General features: G+C 43.8%; 1 long non-coding RNA gene across 2 annotated transcripts in view; it reads left to right on the plus strand.

Moving 5' to 3' along the window:
* Positions 1-3,166: 3,166 nt before the first annotated feature.
* Positions 3,167-23,462, plus strand: part of LOC146767033 (uncharacterized) — a 144,172-nt gene continuing 123,876 nt past the window's right edge. For both annotated transcript variants that reach the window (XR_014956111.1, XR_014956112.1), the window contains exons 1-5: positions 3,167-11,008; positions 11,127-11,204; positions 12,579-12,773; positions 14,832-14,880; positions 16,939-21,966. This is a non-coding gene — a long non-coding RNA (uncharacterized LOC146767033). The remainder of the gene's footprint in view (positions 11,009-11,126; positions 11,205-12,578; positions 12,774-14,831; positions 14,881-16,938; positions 21,967-23,462) is intronic.

Consider the following 23,462-nt stretch of genomic DNA (forward strand, 5'->3'; position numbering starts at 1 on the left):
CAATTTGAGAAAAGCATTTAGATTTCAGTGGAGCTTCACAGTCTGACATGTGGTTCTCAGCACCTCTCCAGTCAAAACAATTATTTAGATTTTATTTTGAAGAGACCTGATAATATCATTATCTTGGGTGCTTTGGTTAGAGGCATAACCTTGAAAAGCAGCCTGTGCATTTGCTCATTATATCAGAGCACCCTTTGTATACATAGTGATCAGTCTAGGGGTGGTAAAAAAACTAATTTAACTATTTCAGAAGCATATGTATATAAAACCTGTGAGCCTTTAAAGACTTGAATCATTTGGCGTGATAGGTTTCAATGCTTAGTAATACAAAAATCCAGCTATTCCCACAATTCCATTTTAATTGCTACTCAGTTTGACAAACTGTACTAATTATTCCACGCTACCTTTAATCTCTCTGCCTTAGTGTCCTCATAAATAAAATCAGAATTGTACTGATGTTAGAAAAGGCAATGCTCGCAAAATTCTATGCTGACATCATGAAAATAAAATTCCCTGAGGAAATTAATCCACCCTTATTTTCTTAAACACTTTATTAATCTTCCTGCATTGGCCTGCTCAGGAGTCTTTAATTTTTTTTTAAGTAATTCCTTACGTGCAAGTTTTGTGGACCTTGTTGAGACTCTTTTATTAGATCCAGTGAATTTCCATCTTTTATGAGTTCCATGGCAGTTATTTACAGGAATTCATGAAGTGTAAATGAGAGGGAACAGTCTCTCTGTGTGAGTTAGGTGCAGCACAGCAAATAAGTTCTCTGAAGCTGTGTAAGGAAGTCCTCATGGAAATCTGTGTCCCAAACAGCACACTGGCAGTTTCAGGGGGTGGGAGAAACCTGTGGCCCTGTCTTCCAGGAGGATCCCTAAGGTGTTCATCACATTTATGCAAACAGTTGTGAGTTTGTGGGATCCTTCCTTTTAATTCCACTCACCTTTGGCCAAGTGATTCCGTGTCAGAGACTGATGCAGGCAGCTCTGAGCACAGCCCTGGTTTAGTTCTCTCCTGTGTAGTTCTGTGGTGGTTGCTGTGTGTTCCTGTCCCCCAGTGGTGAGGCAGCAGCCCCCAGTGACAGGGACAGCCCCTGGTGTGAGCCGCTGGATCAGGCAGGAGGAGGGAAGCAGTTCTTGCTGCAAGACACAGCAGAAGGTTGTCAGGCTGAGCTGATCTGCCAGCATCTGAGCTTATGTTTCTACAAAGTCTGATGTTCAAACCATATGCTTATAAGCTGTTGCAGATCTGGTATTCCCATGCAGGATACCTAACGATGCACAAGCTCTCTGCCAATCGTGCTCCTGTGCTTTTCATCATAGCATTCAATTCCCGACTTCAAAGGAATTAGTTAAGGTCTGTGCATGAGCATTATATTAACAGCTGCTAAAAGCTCTGTGTGGCATTTCTGGCACATACAGGGCACTGGAAAAATACTATATGTTTGGAGTTTGTATTTAGGCATGAAAAATACGTATTTCCTTTAAAATGTGCTTCTAATGACACAACACTTTTTTGAGCTGCTTCGAGGGTGTTCCTTTTCTCAAGGGATTATCTTTGTGAGTTATTATTCTGCCAAGTAATATTTTCTGATTTCACAGAAATTTATTTATTTTAAAGGGAAAAAGGGGTCATGGAGGTTCTTTCACAGAGCTGTATTACACTTCTTATGTTACTGACACAGACGAACACTGCATCATTTTTGTTTTCTTGTGACCCATCCTGCAACGTGCTAGTGCAGGAACAAACTAGTAAATTTGAGGAGGGGTGTTCGCAACACACTTATGGCTACATGATGAATGTTATAGAAGGGCTTTTCAGCAGTTACCGTAGGTCAGAGCATGGGTCTATGTGTGTGCTAAGTGCTCTAAGCTCAGTACCAATTGCCCAGGCCTTAGCAAACATGTTTTAGGCAGTGTCTGAAAGGTTTACCCCAAAATTTGATAGTATACATTTTTTCAGTAAAGCACTTGGAGCTCTAGTAACAGAAAAAGACAAGAATTAGGATTATTACTTAAATTCTAAAGTCCCAGCTGGCAAGTGGATAACTGTGGGAATCCAGGGCTTCCCTCTGGCTGCCCTGGGACCCTGGCAGGGGTCAGGAACCCCCCTGGACAGAGCCCCCAGAGACACTGTCTGTGATCTCTGGCCATGGAAAAGAGTTTTCAATCTTACAAGATGAATTACCAGCTCTGACTGTAGGTAATAATTAAGTGTGTCATGGGTGCAAAAGTAAAATTTTAGGATTCTAGGTTAGGGGTTCAAAGGGGACAAGATGGAGGAAATTGGGTGTGCCTTGTCCTTTTTCTCCTTCTTCATGCCCTCCATGTCTCACTGTGGTGTTGGCATTTTTCTGTTGGTTCAGGCTGGGGACACACTGTCCAACGTAGGTGACAGATATTGGCACGTTATTGTAAATCCAGCCCAGGGAGTTTCTGGTATTTAATGTTTGTCACATCCCACTGAGGGCAGAGCCCCACACGCTGCCCTGCAGGACAGAGCTGGGCAGGGCAGCAGAACATGTGAGAGATAAACAGAATAAACAACCTTGAAACCAGCACAGACCAATTATGGCTTCTGCTTTGGCAGGGGGCTGACAGATAGAGACTTTCTACAATCTGGGGATCATCAATAGCACAGATTCCGACAGGTAGCAGTGAGCAGGATGAAATGTTTTGTGTGGGAAAAGCCCCGAGGAGAGACGCTCCGGTCCTTGGTGCTGGCAGCAGATGGCAGTGCAATGCCGGCGGCTGTGCAATGCCGGCAGCAGTGCAATGCCGGCGGCAGTTCAATGCCGGCAGCAGTGCAATGCCGGCAGCAGTGCAATGCAGGCGGCTGTGCAATGCCGGCGGCAGTGCAATGCCGGCGGCAGTGCAATGCAGGCGGCAGTGCAATGCAGGCGGCTGTGCAATGCCGGCAGCAGTGCAATGCAGGCGGCTGTGCAATGCAGGCGGCAGTGCAATGCAGGCGGCTGTGCAATGCAGGCGGCAGTGCAATGCAGGCGGCAGTGCAATACCGGCAGCAGTGCAATGCAGGCGGCAGTGCAATGCAGGCGGCTGTGCAATGCAGGCGGCAGTGCAATGCAGGCGGCTGTGCAATGCCGGCAGCAGTGCAATGCAGGCGGCAGTGCAATGCAGGCGGCAGTGCAATGCCGGCAGCAGTGCAATGCCGGCAGCAGCCCTGCAGCCTGGCCCGGTGTCGCACGGCTTCCCGGCCACAGGTGGGGCTCTGGCCATGCGACCAGCACACAGCCCGTGCCTCCTCACCCTCCCTCCTTCCTCTGATGGGCCAGCCCCAGAGTTAGCGCTACCGATGTGTTTGGTGCTCAGTGGAGACAAGGAAGCCGCTGTTAGGAGGTGGAGAGGTAAAACAGACACTGGAAACTGAAGAGCTGTGTAATTTGAACGGGAATGATTTGTTTTCCCTGCTTGGTCTCTGTGACAGGCTTGTGTTGTTCCAGCCGGCTGTATTTATCATTCAGCTCACTGACTGCTCAGGTGGGAAGTCCACAAGAGAGATGGGAGATAAAGACTAAATGTTCAAACGTGTTGGCACCTCCAAGCCCCTGTAGAAATCTTTGACTGCTCTTTCAGTGCGCAAACCCTGCAGAGCAAATCCTGCTGGGAAGAAATGATCATTTCACTACACCAACACATTTGTTGTGCTGGTGGTCACTGTTAGAAAATTGCTCAAGGAGAAACTCCGTGTATTTACTTTCCTGTTTAATTGTGTATAAACTTCCCTGTACATAAAACACATGAAATAAGTAGAAAATCAGTCTCACTATTGGGTCCTGTTTTCATTGTGTTTTAAATGAGCCTGATTTCTTGAGCATTCTTCTGGTACATCTTTAAAAAGAAATAATTACTTGCTCATATGGTTTCTTGAATTTCATATCCAGTAGGTAAAACTTCCTCCTCAGACCTTCAGCAGTAGAAGTCATCACTCCTGCTTGGGGTCAAAACTTTATTTGGATTTTATTCATATAAAAAATGAAGCCTGTTGTGATCAGATTTAATTTAAAGAAAATATTTCTTTAAGTAGAGCAAGTATGAACTAAGGTTAGAAGAACTTACCAATTACACATTACTGACCTGAATTGAGGTAGATATAAGGAAGCAATTTTTCAGGGAATTTAATTAGTGATGTATTAGACCTGGGTCTTTTCATTGGAGTCTCTTCTTTGTTTGACCTGCAGCTCTGTGATACCTTGGACTCAACCTTTTTTATTTTTCTAGCCATTCTATTCCAGTACACAGTGAAAAGATTCTTGATAACCCCTGAAGTGTAACTGTTTAAAAATGTCTCTCTGACCCTTCAGATAAACTGAGTCCACATTAACCTATCCCCATCTTCACATACAATTTTTCCTTTAGCATTTTTATTCAGAAATTTTTTTCCACATTGCTCTTTTCAGACAGAATCTTTTATTTTAACTGATAGCAAGCAAATCACATTTAAATGATTATTTATTAATTTTAGCAGGAAATTTATCTATTATTTGTTAATTTTAGCAGGAAGCAACCAGGGCTTTATTTATGTTAGCTCTGTAGAAATACAACATGGCACTCAGCACACATGCTGCTGCTGGATCTGTGTCGCCTTTCAGGGCAGGTGTACTTTGTACCATTCTGTAAAATAATTCTTTTTTGCAGACTGAATCCACCAGAGGGAGCTTTTTGGGTTTTGGATGGATTTTTTATAGTGATGGCTTTTTCTCCTATGTTCTGCAGATACTATAGCATGGGTTACTGTTGGTATCTCCCACCAGTCTGAAGAGCAGGAAGGTGGTGCTGCCTTATGTCACTGTAGGTTTGGCAGTGGCTGTTGAGGGGCAGGAGGATGCTGCATTAGCAGAGAAGTGGGAGAAAGCTGTAACATCAAATCCTGTAAAATCTCTTGGAGGAAGGACAGGGCAGCAGGATCAGTGCAGACTACAGTAACTTTTAGACCAGTAGCAGAGTAACTATGTTAATAACTATCCCTGTCCCAGCTCAATGACAATGCACAGTAGCTGAACCCAAACTCACCTTTTTATTTCCCTGGGATATTTTCATACATGTCCGCACTCTCTCCTGTCATGCATCTGCACGGTATTCTAGCTGTTTAGATGTGTGGATTCCTTTTATTTGTAATTCTAAGTGTATCAGCCCAGTAACTTAAGTAATTCTGAAACTTTTCCCTTCCTCTCTGTTTTAAATCAATCTGCAGCTAATTTACTCAGGCCAGCTTTTGATCTCCATGTCACCTTGCCTGCTTTTCCTGTCAGCCGTAGATTACATTTGGTCTTTGTGCTTTGTGATTTGATTATTGGTAGCTACTTCATTGTTCCTCTCTTCCATAGTGAGCCATGGGCATTACTGAATTTGTCTTTTCATTGCCTAACTACAGAGGACACAAACCTTTCAACAGCAGAGTGCAAACTGACAGGGAATTAACCTCTTACTTGTGGAACCAAGGAAGTGTCCCGAGTCTGCTCCTCAGAGATGTTTCCTGGCTGTGCAAAGCCCTATTGTCAGCCTCTGTGCTATCAAAGGTGTGGGAATAATTAATTCTCAGCTTTGAGGTTTGGGTGGTTTTGTGGAAACACTAAGCAGACACTGTATGGATTCATTTTCCATGTGGTATTTATAAGTCTTTTTGAAGCTGCAGCTTCGATAAGGATTCTACCTCTATTTTCTTCCTTTAATTTGCTCCATTAAAACATGCCTGACCTCTCAGCACACCTTTGGCACTTGCCTGTGTTCTGACTGGCTGCAGCTGAGCCTGCTGCCATGGCAGGGCACCTGAGTGAGATGTGATGGAAATGCACAGCCCTTACTCCCAGAGCAGCTGGCCCTGCTGGCAGTTCTGTACAGGGCTGTGCCTTGTCTTTCACTTTTGTTTTGGAAGTTAATGGCCAGAGCTCAAGCAAGACTATTTCCCAGAATGGACCATTTATTCTGACATGGTCTCCGTGGTTGGTTTTTCTGGGGTTCCTTGGGCTCTTTCATTGTCTTGTTTGGGTTTTTAGCTGCACAATGCTAAGGTGCCTTCCTGCCATGGTGGAAGGTACATGGGAATCTCTGGCCACTTACCCGGTGCTGGATGTCCTGCAGACTTTGGTACCTGCCTGTTCAGCAGGTGTAAAGTTCGGGTTGGATGCACACTGGTGCCTTGGCTCTCTGGGGACCACAGTGACCACTTGTCATGGCTGACCTGATAAATCTCAGTTCTCAACGTGGCCAGTAGTACCAGTGCCAAGGATTAAGGAAACTCACTCCCCCAGCCCAGGATCTCTCTTAATTTTGTGTTTCTCTGGCATGTTTTGTGGTCTGGGGGCTGGTGCTTTGCAGGGGCTGTGGCTTTGCTGAAGGCAGCCCTGAGATTTCTGTGAGCACTGGGAGTGTGTTGGACCAGGAGGAAATTGCACATTGCAGCCAGGTGAAGGCAGCATTATTCTGGTGCAAAGATCCACATCTCTGGAGGTTTCTGGAAGGGGAAGTGCCATTGCTAGGCACCATACTAACGGGTGACAGGCTCCAACTCCCTCCTCTTTGCCCATTTCACATGTGTGACACAGGACACCCCCAGGGGCAAGAGCCAGGATTCTCCAGTGCATGGGAGAGTGGGGGAACTCCCTGCACTGCAGACAAGGCTGTGATAACCAGATGCTGGGGAAGTTTCTGGCAGAGATAACGTGGTTTAGAGGTGCATGGTGTTCTGTGCAGAGGTTTTTAGCTAAAAGGTTGCAACTGGAGCAGCTGGTGTTGGATCAGATTCATGGCAAGGATTAGCAATGTGTATTACTGTATGTGGGTGTGATTCATGAGGGGTTTGAAAGGTACAGAGGGTTTCTTGGCACCTTGTAATGGCTGTTACTTTTCCCTTCTAAATAGGGGGATTGAAGAAAAGAGTTGCTCAGTTTTAAAAAAGGAAATTGTTTGCCTTTTTTTGTCTTGGTGCCTCAGGTGCTCCATGCAAGCCGGTTCAGTCTCTGTTTATTTTGCACAGCATCAGTCATTCAGGTGACATTTCCATTTGTCTTACTGCCAGCTGAACAGCACCTTATGGGCTCTCAAGGAGCTCACTGACGTGAGTGCCCTGACTACAGGATGTTCTTTTTCCCTCTTTGGGTACCAGCACTTTGAGCCAAGCAGCCTGCTGAATGTCAGACGCGGTGGTAGACCTGGAGTTTAGCTGGTGTACTCCTGAGGATGAAGCTGGGGACAAAATTCTGACCTGCCATCACCACTTGTGCTTTAGTGTATTTAATTCTGGAGGCAAGTGTTCTGCTCTATGCAAATAGCTGATGCTGGATGTCCTAAACCAAAGTGGAATGATTCCTGCCTAACATGAGCAGTGGACTTGCTGTCTGTATTTGTGTGTAAATGCTTTTGCATCATGTTAATGAGTCATGAATGGCCACAGTTTTGTCCTCTTTTCCAGAAGGTTCTGCCACAGAAAAACAACTGCATTTTATTTCTCAGGTACAATGAGCTTTCTCACTGCTCTCTGGTAGCTTATTAATGAGTTGTGACTGTGAAAATCAGGGATGCAGCCACTTTCAGGCAGGTTCATGAGCTGTGGTGCTTTGCTAAAGCCCAAAAAGATATTTTTTTTGGCAGTGCTAGAGATGATATGAAAGAATATCAAAGATGATTAATGCATCTTTTGTAAACACGGTCTCTTACTGATCTCTGTGCTTCTGCTTCTGGCTGGATAAAAACTGCCCACTGAGACTCCTGCTTCAGCTGCTGCCCCTTTGGGGTCTGGGAAGTGTGAGGCTTCTGAGCTGGTGCTCATTACTATTAATTAAGGAGCAGCTCTGTTCTTGGCAACCTGAGGCACAGTTTCATGAATAAAATACAAACTGTTCTGAGCTGATCAATAAGAGTCTGTTGCTTTCAAAAACTGGAACCACTGGTTTGTAATGTAGTGTTATTAGGTTACTTTATTTCTAAGTTAATTGCTATATGATCAGCCATAAAAGGTGGTCCAGCAAGATCTACTTTCTCTTGACAATCATTGCCCCATAGTAGCCCTTCACTTTCCATTTGACTGATTTGGAGGTAGATGTGTAGTTTTTAATTGGTTTTTAATTCTCCTCAGCTCTGGGAGGTGGTGACTGAACAATCTTGAATTAATTTATTGATTTGAGTTCACAGTTCTAAATTATTATTTTATCAGCATTTATTGCTTGTTCTTCTCTGTGCTTATGCAGGAAGTCAACACTTTTTTTTCTCTTTTAGAGAATGAATTAATAGAAAACAGTTAGGTAAAGCAGCAACTGAAAGTTTTGAGCTGGTGCTCAGCTGAGTTCCTGTCTCTCTTTTCCAGAAACCATACTCAGGAACGAGCACAGCTTGTATGAAGGAGCCAAGGGTGAGTCACTTCTGGAGCCAAGAATTGAAGGATCAGATCATAAATTCAAGCTGACTAAGTGTTTGCTGAAGTTCTTTACCAGAAGCTCTTAATATCCTTCCTGGTAGTCTGTGGTGGCTTCTGTACACACTGTTTATCACACTGCAGTTTGGGACCCATAAAGTGCTACCTGAAGCTCACTTTGAGCCCTTGCACAGCAGAGTTTTCTCAACACAACCTCATCTGGACTGGAGGCACTGTTCAGAGAGGCTGAGCAGTGCTGGGTCCCTGTTTCAGTCCATCCTGCCTGTTGTTTGGGGGTCCTTACTGCTGACTGGCCATGCATGTGCATGCTCTAAAGGTGAAAATAGCACTGCATTGTTTCTGGATTCTGCATGCCTTGCTATGTTTGATGTGGACTGAGATGGTCCCTCTCCTCCACTATTTAATACTTACAGGTTGTTTGGAGTCAGGGCAGGGGGGCTCACCAGGGCTATTCATTTTTCTTCAGGGCTCTGGGCATGATGCCCTGCAGTGAAATGGCTGGAGATGTGTGGGTTCCTGTCTGCCCTCCTCACAAGTAGAACTGCTTCCACGGTGCTCATCTCCAGCAGAGTCTCTGGTCTTGCCCAAATCCACTTCAGACACCAGCCATAAGTGTGTTTCAGGAGGGGAAAAGCACACTCCTGGAACATTTGAACTCCCTACCCTACCTTTTGGAGAGTTAGGAGGAAAGAGCCTGAGAAGTGGGGGAGAGAGTATCAATATGGACATTGCCCATCTGGAAAGGTGCAAGGATTTTCCTTGCCATCAGCAGCGTTCCTGCTGTGGGGTGACCAGCTGTACCACCCCCTTACTTGAACAGGAAGAGGAACAGGCAGAAAAGAGATCTCTCTGCTTCCAGCAGCAGCTGCATTCCTGGGTTGAGTGCCAGAGGATGATGCTGCTGTGCTGGAGACCTGCCATGTCATTGAACAGCATTTTGGGAGAGCTCCTGCTGCAGTGCCCAAGCTGGGCCACTCTTGGTGGGAGCCTGGTCATTAAATCTTGTTGTTTCCACCCCTCACATGCATGTAGTAATTAAAAGAGCTTATAATTAATGGGGACTGGGGAGGGAAATCAACTGGAACCTGTCAATTTGAGCTCTGTTCTGATGGTGAAGATTTACTCAGCCAAGTAGCTGATTTTCTTTTACAGCTTTCATGGGTCACAGCTGTACCTGGTCCTGTGAATAGCCAGTGAAGCCTGGCATACCAGGGGGGAAAACCTCAACTCATTAAGGATTTTAACTATCCCAGATATTTCATTTTACCTGCAAGTATCTGAGACTGCCACTCTAGTGATTTACGAACATACAGATTGTGGGAGGGAATCCTTGATTTAAACACATGTATATTTCCTTTAGCAATGAGAAAAGCTACTAAAATAGTAATTTAAATAAAATCTATTTGTGTTCTCAAAGGGGTACATATATGTGACCCTAAGCCAAGGGTCTTTAGAAATAACTGTAAAAAAACACCCAAAAGCTGTAAAATAGCCATGAAAATTATGCCTAATTTTTCATATTTGGTGGTTTTCTTCCTTTTTTGTAACAGACACAAACAAATTCTACATATCTGTAGGAGCCATAGCTTGCAGGCTTAAATGGCTCCCGTGTTGGGAATCATTCCTGGCCTTCTCAGTAGTCCTTGAACAACTGAGAGAGTAACCAACCCTCTCAGCAGGAGTGGCCACAGTTGGGTTTCTGCTGTGATCTTTCCAGGAACCTGCTGCTGCAACAATAACCTGAATTTGTACTTCAGTGTAAATTTTACAGCGTTGTTCCCAGCATCCAGAACTCTGCATCAATCAGGAGAATTGATTTACAAATAGGTTAAGAAAATAATTGAGCTGTATTGGCCAGGGACAAATCAGGCTCCAAGGCAGTGGCAGGAGGAGTGTGGATACTGTATGGGAGTGGATAGACTTGTCTATAACTGAGATAATTACCCCACTGACACGTCATGGCACCTCTCTGGGATTTAAGAAGTGTGACATTGGAAGGTATCCTCCTTGCTCTGCGTGGCCCTGAGACCCAGCTCACAGGATGCCCTTAGCCAGGACATGCATTGCAGGCCAGACATGCATTCCAGCTGCTGCTTTCCTGCCAGAGCTGCCTGGAGGAGCCACCCTGCCCTGGAAGCTGCTTGGGCACTTTTACAAGCTCAGTGAGTGTCAAATTGCAGGGTGCAGTGGGCAAAAAGCCCAAGCCAGACTGCAAAAAGCCCAAATCAAATTGCCTGGGAAGAGCAGAATAAACTGCTGCTTTGGGAGCCTCAGTAACTTTTCCCACATCTGGGAAGCCCTGCAGAAGAGCAGTGCCCTGTGTAATGAGGCATGAAGGGGGAGCTGCCAGACTCTTCCTCAATGTCTTTTTAGAGCTGCTGGTTTTACAACAGCCAAACTTAGCTCATATATTCCCCCTGTCCCCTTTCCTACAGTAATTCCTCAGCCTGCCCTCCCTCCTGCAGCTGCTGAATCGAAGACACCTGAGCATTTAGCTGGTAGCTTTTAAAGCCTTTCTAGGGGTTTTAACTGCTCACTTCCTGCTGTTTCTAATGGAGCCAAGCAGTTAAATGCTGAACTTGAAACCCTGAAAAGGTCAAAGGCAGTTACATTGCAGGTGTGTGGTGTTCCGAGGCTGTCCCTGTGCCTGCAGGAGCAGTGGTGACAGTGTTCCGTACACGAGCTGCCTCTGCTGAGCCCTTCCTTAATCCTGTGTGACACTGATTTATTAACAGGGCCATCAGTCCTGTGCTGCTCAAAGGACCATCCCCACTCTGCTGCGGGAAGAGAACGCAGGACACAAGTTTATCCAGGTGGGTGTGGTCCTAGTAGGTACCACCTTTTGAAAACAACTGAATATGGACTTGTTTTCAGTTAGTTTTCTAATTGAAAAGAGTCTTAACCAAGTATGAGGTGAACTGGAGAGATCTCAGCTGATGGATGAATGGCAGAGAGGCTGTTTTAGTGGCATAAGCTAGAAAACAACTTCACTAGGAGAAGAATATTAACAGGCTGAATCTGTACCTTATTAGCATGGAGTGACTTGATAGCAGAAGCACTTGAATAAATCCTGTAGGAATTTACATGAAAGGGTCAAGTAAGACAGATGACTTTAGTGAAGAATTTATGTCCTTAAGTTTTTTTAATTTGCTAAGTGTTTTTTTTTTTTTTTTTTTTTTTTAAGAATTGCCTTTACATTCTACTCTTCCCATGGAATTTCCCTCCGAGGTTTTTACAAGTAGTAATTTTATCTCAATTTCAGTCAGCTACTGCTTTTAACTGGCTGAAATGTGTGTTGCCTTGTGATGTATTCCTTGTTTTGCAGTCCTAATTAGGCTATTGAAAGAGTTAATAGATGCCCATTTCAGAGGCTGCTTTTGGCATCTTAATTGCAGTATAACTAATTCAAGCCTGTGTGAAGTGTACTTATCAATGTAAGGTAATAAAAGTAGCCTGAAAAGTGCTAGTAAATGTTTAAATGATTCTCCCTCTGATTGATTATGAATCTTTTCAGTTTGTGTAGGAGTCTTCAGTGGTCAGTTCTGTATTGGCAAGTCAAATCTTGTGATTGACACTGTGTGACCCTCCTATCCCCAAAAGCTATTCCTTTCCATATTTGGATTTTGAATACTTGGGTATTTCCAGTGAAGTCTTTGATTTTGTTATTATTCTCAGTTCTGGAAGAGAAAGAAGTGCTAGAATCTTATTCCATCTTATTTGGTTTTATTTTTATGTGTATACAATTTGTTCTGTTCATGCACTTCACAGAATTCAGTGGAAGTAAGATGATATATCCCCTCATAGATGGGGATATTTAAAGAAGGAGGATGCTGACGCACTTTAGTTACTACCAGTATTTCAGACACTTTCAGATATTTTATCACTGGATTTCATTGCATATTTCTTGCCATTTTGAAATCATAAAGAGAACTTTCATAAAGAACGATAAGACAGGAAATAGCAGCTTTCTTTAGCCTTTCAATCATGCACATTTCTTAAAAGAAAAAATGTATTGCTGCTGGATTTAGCTTTTACAAGTTTAATGGTGGGTACAAATAGAGATTTAATACTGTGTCAAAGTAATATGACTGAACAAGGTTAAAGGGTCAAAAGGAGAAATGTTAATTTTCAGTATTCAATTAATCACCCCTTAACAGCAAGATGATGATATGCTCTTTCATTCACAGGAAGCAATTGCTATTCACCCTGAGGGACTCAGAGCTGAGCATCCAACCAAACAAGAGGACAGGACTTTACAACTCTGCCACTCACTGTATCACCCTGTGCAACAACTGGTGTGCCTCACTCTGTGTGAGCTGCTACATGTGCTTCCCATTTGCCTCTGCTTTTAGTCCTGGATTTGGTTCAACATGCTGACTATGGTATAAATTGGTTATTCTCCAGTCTGGGAAGTAGTTGTTTCTGTGCTTTTAGCTTCTGCCACTGTTGGCATGGCTGAGCTGTGTCTCAGGGCCGACAGCATTCAGACCCATGGCTGAAATGGCTTCAGATGCATGGGATCTGCTCTCCCTTTTCCTTTCCCTTTTCCTTTCACCAGCCCTCAGCCAGTGCTCCTTATTTCCCCTGAGTTTTGTTTCTGCAAACTAAACTGACCAAATTATGCTCAGGGACCCAGGCTCCTGGATTAGTTTTAGATTGTGAAAAGCTGCAAATTGAATAGAAGCCTTAACAGCATTTTGGGCCATTCCCCTGAATTTAAATCCTAACTGTGGATTAGCTGCCTTAGAGGATTAGGACTGTGATACACCAAACTTGCCACCTTTCGATTCCTTCCTTAAGTGGTTATGAACTGAGCTGGGTCACTAATGAATGTGTTTTGCTGCATGAGGCCTGGGTCCTGTGCCAGTCCTGTCATGGACAGTTGTTTGCACTTTAAACCTGTCTTTCTGATCAGTGAAATTGCTGCCTAATGCACAACATCTCTCAGTCTGTAGCATTTATGCTGCTGTGATGAACAACATCCTTAATTCCAAGTTAATTAATTGATGTTAATGAGCACTCATTGTCCACAGACGCCCACACTCCTCCAGAGGATGGAGAGAACAGTCACTTAACATCCCAGCAGCCACAGGATGCACAAGGGAGTTCTGCTTGTCCACAGCTTTTTGTTGGAATCTTCTCAGAGTATTCCTTCTCCTTGCCTTGAGCTGCCTTGAACGCCTCCAGCATTTTTTTTTTGGTTGTGCCTTCCTTGAAGCCCTTTCAGCTGGCATGGGCACGTGTGTGTCTAACACAGGTCCAGCAATGGCCTCTGTGCTTGGTGAGGCTGTGAAGCTGCTCTGTGCCTGAGGTTCCTTTCTCACTCCTGCTGTATTCTGATGATCCTGATGAGGAGCTCTGCAGGGCAGTTCCCTGTGGGAATCCAGGGCTTCCCTCTGGCTGCCCTGGCTGCCCTGGGACCCTGGCAAGGGGTCAGGACACCCCTGGACAGAGCCCCCAGAGACACTGGCTGTGATCTCTGTCCATGGAAAAGAGTTTTTAATCTTACAGGATGAATTACAAGCTCTGAGTGTTTGATATAAGTAATAATTGTGTCACGGGTGCAAAAGTAAAATTTTAGGATTCCAGATTAGGGGTTCAAAGGGGACAAGATGGAGGAAATTGGGTGTGCCTTGTCCTTTTTCTCCTTCTTCATGCCCTCCATGTCTCACTGTGGTGTTGGCATTTTTCTGTTGGTTCAGGCTGGGGACACACTGTCCAACGTAGGTGACAGATATTGGCACGTTATTGTAAATCCAGCCCAGGGAGTTTCTGGTATTTAATGTTTGTCACATCCCACTGAGGGCAGAGCCCCACACGCTGCCCTGCAGGACAGAGCTGGGCAGGGCAGCAGAACATGTTAGAGATAAACAGAATAAACAACCTTGAAACCAGCACAGACCAATTATGGCTTCTGCTTTGGCAGCGGGGCTGACAGACAGAGACTTTCTACAATCTGGGGATCATCAATAGCACAGATTCCAAGAGTTCCCAGTTTGCTGGAGAGCTTTGTGCAGGAGCTTCAAGCTGCTTTCACAGCTCTGGTAATGGCACTCTGTGGGAGGCACTGCCAAAAGAGATGGGAAATCTGCACCCAGAGCTACATCTGGAGGGTTGGAGGGAGGGCCCTGAAGAGCTGGGCTTGTGGAGTGAAGGTTCAGGTGCAATGTGTGGAGGGGAGTGACCCTCAGCATGTCTGAAACTATCTCCTACAGCCTAACATTTTATTCAGGATAGCAATTTGGGGGAGCTAGTGCAGTATATAAACCAAAGCTCTCTGTTTCTGGGAAGTATGAAACAGCTTCCACAAGCCTTGTCTCACGCTTTGCATGAAGGTTTAGGGCACATCTTGATCTGTGCTGACAGTGATTTAGACACTTGCCTGTACTATTGGCAGTGAGCACTTCCTCGAGTAAGGGGTCATTTTTTTTTCTCCACAGACACAACAATTTGTTCAACAAAACAATTCTGGATTCATGTTTATAAAAGGTAAATCTCCCTGGGTTTTATTCTGAAATATTTTTGGGTTTGTGCTTTTCTGTCCTAATATCCTGAGCAGGGTTTGAAGAAAGTTCATGATCCAGCTGCATTGACTTGCAAAGAAAGCATTCTTCCCTATACCAATTTACTGTGTTAAAAAAAGGAAAAAAAAAAGAGATCTCTGAAACTCTTTTTCTCCTTACTGAGTTCTGTTAGTGTGTGAGTAATTCTACAGGTTTTGCTTCATTTTCTGTACCCCTGGATCTTTGCAAATCAGTTTAGAGGAGACTTCAGAGAGGCAAGGTTAAGAACTGCCTGGTAAGTGCAAGTGTGTAGTCAAAGTCTGCCTCAGTCTGCTCCCTTTTCCTTTTCTTTTGGGGAAAGAGGGTGGAGCTGAGCTCCAGCATTGATGGAAACGAACACTTTTAAATGAGGCACCATTGTGAACATCAGTGCTTAAAGGAAGATGGACAGTGAGACTTGACTACCTCTTACAGACCACAGTTTTGTTGGTTATTCAGAATGTATTGATTGCCAAGAAGTAGTCCCTGAGCCGAGTGATTCCCTTTTTCTTTCTTATTTTCAGTTCCATATTTATGGTTGAAGTAATGAAGATTGTGAGAGCAGCTAATAATCTTGTTGTTGCAACAGAATGAAGCTAGAGGGGGTTATAATTACTCTGTTTTTCTACTTGTTAAAGTGGCAGGGAGGCTGCTTCCAGCAGGGCATATCCATATCTGCCTATTTTCTCAATGTTCTCAATGTTTAGAGCAGTTATTAATTATGAAGTTACAAAGTCAGGTAGGTAATTTATACCTATATATATATATATATATATATATATATATATATACATACATAACATGCATGCATATATATACATATTTATATAATGTATACACACACACACACACACACACACACACACACACACATATATATATATATATATAACGTGTAGAGCTGTAGCTGTACTGGTTAGAGCCGAAGACCTGAGGTTGTCTGAGTTGTCAAAAGGACCAGACCTTGCCTATATGTGCAGTGGAAAAGAGATACATAAGAGCCAAGATGAAGGTGGCAGGATGGCATTCTCACTGTAAAGATGGAAGTGGCACTGAGGGTTCTTTCAGTCTGCCTTGCTGTGGGCTCAGTTATGAAAAGATTATTTTACAGTGTAATGGCAGGGAGAGTGTACAAAGGACAGAGCCAACATCTTCCTGGAGGTGTTTAAGGAAAGGATGAAAGGCATGGAGAAAAATCACAGCAAGGGAAATTCTCATTAGTTATTAGGAAAGAAAAATTGATCATGAGGTGGTAAAATGTTGAAATAGGTTATCCTGAGAGCAAGCTCAGCTGTTGACCTGACCTCAGAGCACCTTGCATTGAGGGGGAAATTACACCTAGAGGAGCTCAAGATTCCTCCTGTACTTACTTTTTCTATATTTTTTGCTTCTAATTTTGAGAGTTCTTGTGCTTATCAGAGCAGTAATGTGAAAGCCCAATTGAAAACAATAATATATCTTTAATGAAACCTGCTTGTGCCTTCTGAGCGATCCTGAGGGAGCAGCCAGTGTGAAGAGTGAGTCTGATGCTGAGTCTGGTGTGAGCAGGTTGTTAATTCCATAAGTATTTCAGTGATATTACAAATTTGGCTGATGAAAATAACAGTGCTCCTCGAAATCCAGCAAATAACAAATCCCACTGTATTTTTAAGCCCATCAGCAAGAGACAATCACCTCCCACAGTTAAACACATCCCTGGGGCAGCTTCCCCAGCATTAAACACAACCCTGTGCTGCCTGTGCCTCGCTCCCTGCATGCTGTAAATCCAGGAGAGGGGAGATTTCTGATGCAGTAAAATATGTCAGAACCATCATGAAACCATGCAAAAGGAAAATTGTGGCACAGAAACGATCACATAATTTCTGGATCTGCTAAAACTAGCCTGGGCTGGGGATGTCAGCCAGAGCAGGATGGTGTGGGTGAGTTGACATTGCTGTCCCACAGTAGTGTCATGAGCATTCCTATTGGGAAGTGAGTTTTATGGCTGTTTTCTTTGTTCCCACAGTGAAGGTAAGATGGAAGTTGTCCCTCTGAACAAAGCTCCTCAGTAGCAGGTGGAAGTCTCACTCATGGGGCTGGAAGGAGGTGCACTGCCTCTGTGTCAGAAAGCAGCAGGACTTGAGGTAATGCTACCAAATCTAACAGAAAGATTTGTGGAAACAAAACAAGCAGGGGGAGGAAAAAGTGAAAATCAATAATTATGAACCAGAGCCTAAATCAAAGGGCAAAAAAAGGGTATATTAGTTGTGGAGAGAAAGGGTATATAAGTTGTGGACAAGTTCTGGTCTGGAATTTCCTTTTTGGGCATGGTGGGATGGGTGGGGCAGTGGATCCCAAGGCAGAAACCATAACTTTAATATGATTTCTATGTTGCTGATTCTGAATTCAAATCACAGAGCACTTAATCATTGTCACCTATAGAGGACTGCTGACTTCTGGACCATTAACAAAATGATATAATGACCCAGACAGGAAATAAAACATCGTTTGGAACTTGTCAGGTTGGGTTACACAGCTGAGGCTGGCTCTCCTGAAGGCTCCCTGCAGCTGTGAGGGACTGGCACTGGATTCAGTGTCCTCAGCTTCTAAATCAGCCATGGAGCAAGGGATCTGCAGCACTGGCCCTGGCACTGTGTTCCTGGCAGGGGTTGCAGGGCCCTGCCCACCTCTGGTGGCACAGAGGGCTGACAGCAGGAGCAAAGCAGCCAAAAACAGTTGCCTGGGCTGCAAACTAACACAGTCTTTTCCTAAATGCTGCACTTCCAATGTTTTCAACATGTTCATTTATTTGTTTCAGCCTATAAAGCATCAAAACCAGTATCATCTTCCAGAAATAAATGCTTCTGTCCTGCTTTCATCTGGAATAGAGTGAATCAGTGCTGTGTTTTGGACAATTTGTGTTTTAGACTTTATCAACCTGTGATATTTTACTTGCTGTGGGAGTTGGAATGAGAACCAAACATAAAACTTTCCTTGACACACTTTAACCACAGCTGCAGTTTATCACCAGGCAATGGTAAATAAATAGTATGGGGCAGCAGGGGTGGGTGTGTAGTGTGGTGATTTCCATAACATTTTTCAGTTTCTCAGCATTCAGACAGACTCAGCGTTTTGGAAAGCTGCTCAATATTGTTATTGAATTTTTCTCCATTGTTTTAATAATAGTACCTTATCTTCAAGCATCCTTTGTCCCATCATTGTGCTGATAGCTTCAAACCATGTGAAGATCCCTCTCCTAATATTGTCAGATTTCAGTTCAGTGCGGCTGCTCTGCTTGCTGGAAGAAATAAAGGTGGAAAAGGGCAAATCTGAATTTCCCAGCTGTGTTTTGCTGTGATGGGCTCAAATTTCCTCTGTGGCATTTGGAACCAGGACTCAGCAGCAAAGAAAAGGAGTAGAAAGGTGGGTGCACACGTGTGGGTTATGAGGGTGGGCCAAAATCTGAGGACACCTGAAGTTAAACATTATATTTACAGTTTGGTCACTTTTGCTTTTACATGTACCTGTTTTGCTGCCTGTTTTTGCCTTTGCCTCAAGGAGCAGTGGAAGACAGAATCATTGCTACTTGATAGAATGAATTTTTTGTCTTATTTTTGTCACTTAACATAACATGCAGCTAGAGACAGTAGATGTGATACAGTGTTCTGGGAATGAATAAATAATTAGCAGAAATATGTGGTCTGTGCTTCTACAAAGTTTATTTGTATTTCAGACCAGGACAGGGGCAAGTTCACAACTGTTCTTGCATCACAGCTGTCTTGTCTCCTTGTGAACAAAATTCCCATGTCTTTTCTTGGCCCTTCCTCTATTGTGTGTCTACAATAGTTCCTCTGCTGGGGAAAAGAGAAACCTTGGACTTGTGTCTGCATTAAATATTTTGTTTTACATTTGGACCAGCTTTTCTGTATAGAATTCTTTACTCCTGCTCTAAAATGCCAGCATTTCCCTTTCCTCAGACTTGTTTCTTTTGAAGAGCATTTTGCAATGTTATGTAGAAGAATGCCACCCAAAATTAAACCGTGTGGAATTGTCTCAGTGTATTGCTCATGCAGCTCAGACCAGGTTATCTTCTGGCCAGGAGCAAGGCAATGACATGAGAACCTAGAGCTGACTGTAGAGTGTTATTTTTTATTATAGACAGAATAATAAGCTCAACCTTCTGCCAAATGCCCTTTCTTTGCCACACCCTTCTTACCTTTTTCTGTTTGTATAAGATTAGTGAAGTATAGAGAATGTTTAATTAAGTTTAATTGCATGACAGCTTAAAAGTGGGAAGGTAATTACTCATTTAATTATTGTGCTGCTTCGTGCTTAAGGTGTGTGTATAATTGCTCTTTGTATAAGGACAGTCAACTTTGCAAGCTTGAATGAAATTATAACAGCCCCACACCTTTTTAAAATGAAGCCAAGCAAAGGGAGAGGTGCATTCGGTTACCCCAGGCATTCTCCCTTCTCCTGACAGGTTTGAATGGTGTTGCCCTCCCTCTATGACATTTTTGCACTGGGCAGAACTGTAACATTAATCACATAACCCCTTCTCTTTTGCCTATTTTTCATTAGCAGTTGTAGAACGTACTGAGAACTTGGGATTGCTGACATGCCAGTGTAAATTATTATTTCCTGCATTGTCTTCCTTAATTATTTCTACAGTGGCAACCCAATATATCATGGAATTTGACTGTGTTATACAGTCAAAGGTTAAGTGACTCCTAGTTATGAGTGCTAATGTGGAGAGACTTTTCCAGTGTGCACAAAGATTCTCAGAGGTGTCTAAACAACTGCCCTTCTTTACAACAGCTCAGTTCTCTTCTGCCCTGACTAGCACTAGCAGTGAGGCTGAGATACTGAGGTTTGGGCAATCCAATAATGCCTGGAGCATCTACCCACGATGTCCAGAGGCTGATTTCCCTGTAGAAGTCACCAGAGTGGAGAGAAGCAGAGTAGTGAAGGAGAAAGCTATTCAAACACAATCACTTTTGTAATTGCAGGGGGACTCAGTCTGAGGTAGCTGCAGGCTCTGAAAGATTATTTTTTGTTTAAATAGCAAACAGTTAGATTATACAAAATCCCAGTGCAAAAAGTCCCTCTGTAGCCATTAGGCAAGGCACAGAATTCCCCAAACCCTCTCAAGGTTACTGTCAAATTAATTTGTGTGTTGCTGAGTTCTTTTCCCTTTCCCAAGCTGTAGTGGTGGGGGGTTGAGTGTGGCAGGGGGTCCTTATGGCAAGTCAGTGCTTTTCTGTGGTGGCTGATGTGACAGAGCTGTCACAAAGCCACACTGTGTGAAAGCTCCAGCCAGAGAACCAAAGGCTGGAGCTGCAGGCACCCAAGGGATGGTGAATGTCTGGACTGGACTCTCCAGCCTGCAGCTGCCCTGGTCTCTGTCCCTGTGCCTCCAGGCACTTTTCCTGCTCTTGAGGATGGGGTGGTCTGGAGCAGCTGAGGTCTGTCCCCTTGGTGCACTGCAGAGCCCCTTGGGACCCCTCCTGTGCAAAGGAGATTGTTCCTGGGCACTGGCAGCAGCTCTCAGCCTTTCCAGCCTCTCAGTCTGTATCCCTCACACATCTGCCATCCTTTGACATCCCAGAGCTTCTCCACTGTTCCAGCATTCCTCCTGCAGCTCGGGCTGTGTTTCTGAGTCAGTGCCTGAAGGGGGTGATTTGGCCTTTCAGCATCTCTTTGGGGGCTGCTGCCATCCAGACCATACACTTCCCCTATGAATCCTATGGCTGTTATGGAAACTTTTCTCAGCAAGATAAACTTTAGTGATAGAGCAGTAGGTACATTTATGGCATAAGCACTAGGGTAAGAAAATTTTAGTGAAAATAACATGACATCCTTTCTTGCCTCATCTTTTACTGCTGTCAGAGTGGAAAAATACATGATGTTTTCTTGCAAGAAAACAAGAGAGCACCAAACTCGATACTTGGATATTTCAGCTTTTGTCAGATATTTGCAAGACCTACAGGTACATATTGCCCAGTGATAAGTAATTCCTACTGGTCTGTCTGCTGGGGGAGTGGGGAGGCAGGATTTGGAGGGTGGTGACCTGAGAAAGCAAATTTCTTTGCATGGTGTGGAAAAGAGAGTGGGTAGTTGGCATTAAAAGTGGGATAGGGGAAGAGGAGGAATCCAGAATCAGTAGGACTCCTGATGTGTTCATAGAGACAAGGAAATTACTGCTTTGCACAGGGCTGTGCCAGCCTCTGGTGAGGCCCAGAGCATCCTTGGTTAGACAGCTCCCTTTAAGCACTGACTCCTGGCACACAGGATACAGCCAGTTCTCTGCTGCCTGCAAGCCAGCATCTCCAGCTCCTGATGGATTTGGAGAGAGCTGTTTTGGGAAATGTCCTCTCCAAGGCAGTAGGCTTCTGAGCCAGCAGAAATGTAATGCCTGGCAGGGTATAATGTTTACAGCCTAATAATGCTGTTAAATCCATGTTCAGGTTTTTTCTAGGAGAAACTGTGAGGAGGAGTAGAGAGAGTCTGCATTGGAAAAATGAATATTTACATTTTATTTTAATTTATTATTGTATTTTAATTACCTGGAAGCATAGCCATGGGGTGTGCACAGATGTGGGAGCAAGAGAAGTTTTGCTTAGTGAATGATGAGGTAACTTGGGCAGAATTGACCAAAATGAGTGACATGTGAATGTCATTAATGCCATTAATGTTGAATTAACCTCGTATGAGAACTGTTTGGGTAATTGGCAGCTTCATTTGATGAGCATCAGGTGATCTTGATTTTCTTCCACCTGCCACCTAAACCTCATCTGCTGATTTGGAACACCAGGTAATCAAGTACTAATTTCATCAGCTGTGTGGCCTGGGCATTTAAAGTGTTGAAAGTTTTGTTGACTATTCAAGGGTTGTGCTCCTCCAGATTTGGATGTTTTATTTGTATTTAAGAGCTCTCTTCTGTGTTTAAAAGGATCATCTCTCTCTAGGTGCAGCCATTTATCTAAAAAGTGTCTATAGGAAGCAGCCATTGCTGGGTGTGGTGGTTACAGCATTACTGCACAGACAACTACAGGTAAGGAACAGGAGCTGGAAATGTGCTGGAATGCTTTGCCTGAATCCTCAATCTGACTTGTTTGAACAAATGGGGTTTGTTTTTTTCAGAGGAAAAAGAATTAAAACCTTTCTTAATGGATGTTTTGCACATAATAATAGTGTCACAGAGTAAAGAAAGTTAATATGATTTTTAGATGAACTGTGCTACTCCTACAGGCTTTTTCTCCCTTTTTTTTTTTTAATTTGGTGCAAAGAAGAAATCCTTACTTCAAGTAGCAAAATGGCAACTCAGACTATTTTTTTTTTTCCCTCCAGGAAATGAAAACTTTCTCTTATGCTTCATGCTGAAAGTACAAAAAGAAGTTGATAAATTCAGTGCCTCAATGCCAGTAATTTGCTTTCTTAGAAATGTTATACAGACTTACTATAAAATCTTGAGTTGAAAGACCTATAGAAAGAAGTCTTTATGGATGTTTTTATCATTATTATACATGATTTCTTCAAAAAATGTTAAATAACATGTTGGAAAAGGAAAGGTCAAGCAAAAGTGGATCTGTGTAATTTTGCTCTTGGAAAGCACAAAGCATAACTGGAATTTCTAGCACTCCTGTGGAGGTGGGTCTGGTTACTTAGGGGTCTGAAAGAGTGCAAGAGATGGGATGTGTGATGACAGGCTTACTTTCCACGAGGAAATTGATTAATCTTGCACTATTATTTCTGAGAAGTGAATTCACTTTATAATTTCTGTTATTATTTGACTTTTTATTCTGGAAGATTTCGGGAAAGCCTGAAATTTTCTGCTGAAAAACTCTTGCATATGGGAGAACTACACAAACATAAGAGGCTGAAAACAAATCAATTTACACTACAACTTATTGGATACAGCAGCTTGGCAAAATTAGCTGTCAGGTTTCTCAGATGCTGCTGGCCTGAAGGGTAAACATCGCTCCAGTGTGGTCAGTGGTGCTTGCCAATGATGAAGTGTAGGTTTCTTGGCTGAGGTGGTGCAAATGTTGCTTTATCTAGGAACAAAACAGCTCCAGCTTTTGTGCTTCTAGGCTGGCCCGGTGGTGTTTGGGTCTCAGCAGCTCCTGGGGTGCTCTGCTTGGTCTTTAATGGCAGCCCTGGGTGCTGCTCCAGACACACAGTGCCCATCCCAGGAATGTGCCCTGGGCTCCCACAGTTTTCATTTGTCAGGGGGAAGCTGATATTCCCCTCCCAGGAAGGAAAAGCTTCAGAGCTGAGAGAGGAGCTTGGAAGGTGCCGGAGCTCACCCCTAGGGGTGGCTCCGTGTGGTGGGAAAGTCTCTCCTCCAACCTGAGCTTCCAAAGAAAGGCTCAGCAGTCTCTGTTGTCTGGTCTCAAGGCAGTTTATTGCAAGTTATCTAAAAGATTTTCTTCTCGGGCTGCTGTGGTTTGCTCACAGCTCAGGCAGAGGCACACACACACCCTGACATCCTCTCTGACCCCGACTGCTTCTTCTCTCCCCGCCCAGGGCTGCTGCTCTCTTTTGTAT

This window comes from Lonchura striata, chromosome 6 (genome assembly GCF_050655825.1).
Source record: "Lonchura striata isolate lonStrDom1 chromosome 6, ASM5065582v1, whole genome shotgun sequence".
Taxonomy (NCBI): domain Eukaryota; kingdom Metazoa; phylum Chordata; class Aves; order Passeriformes; family Estrildidae; genus Lonchura; species Lonchura striata.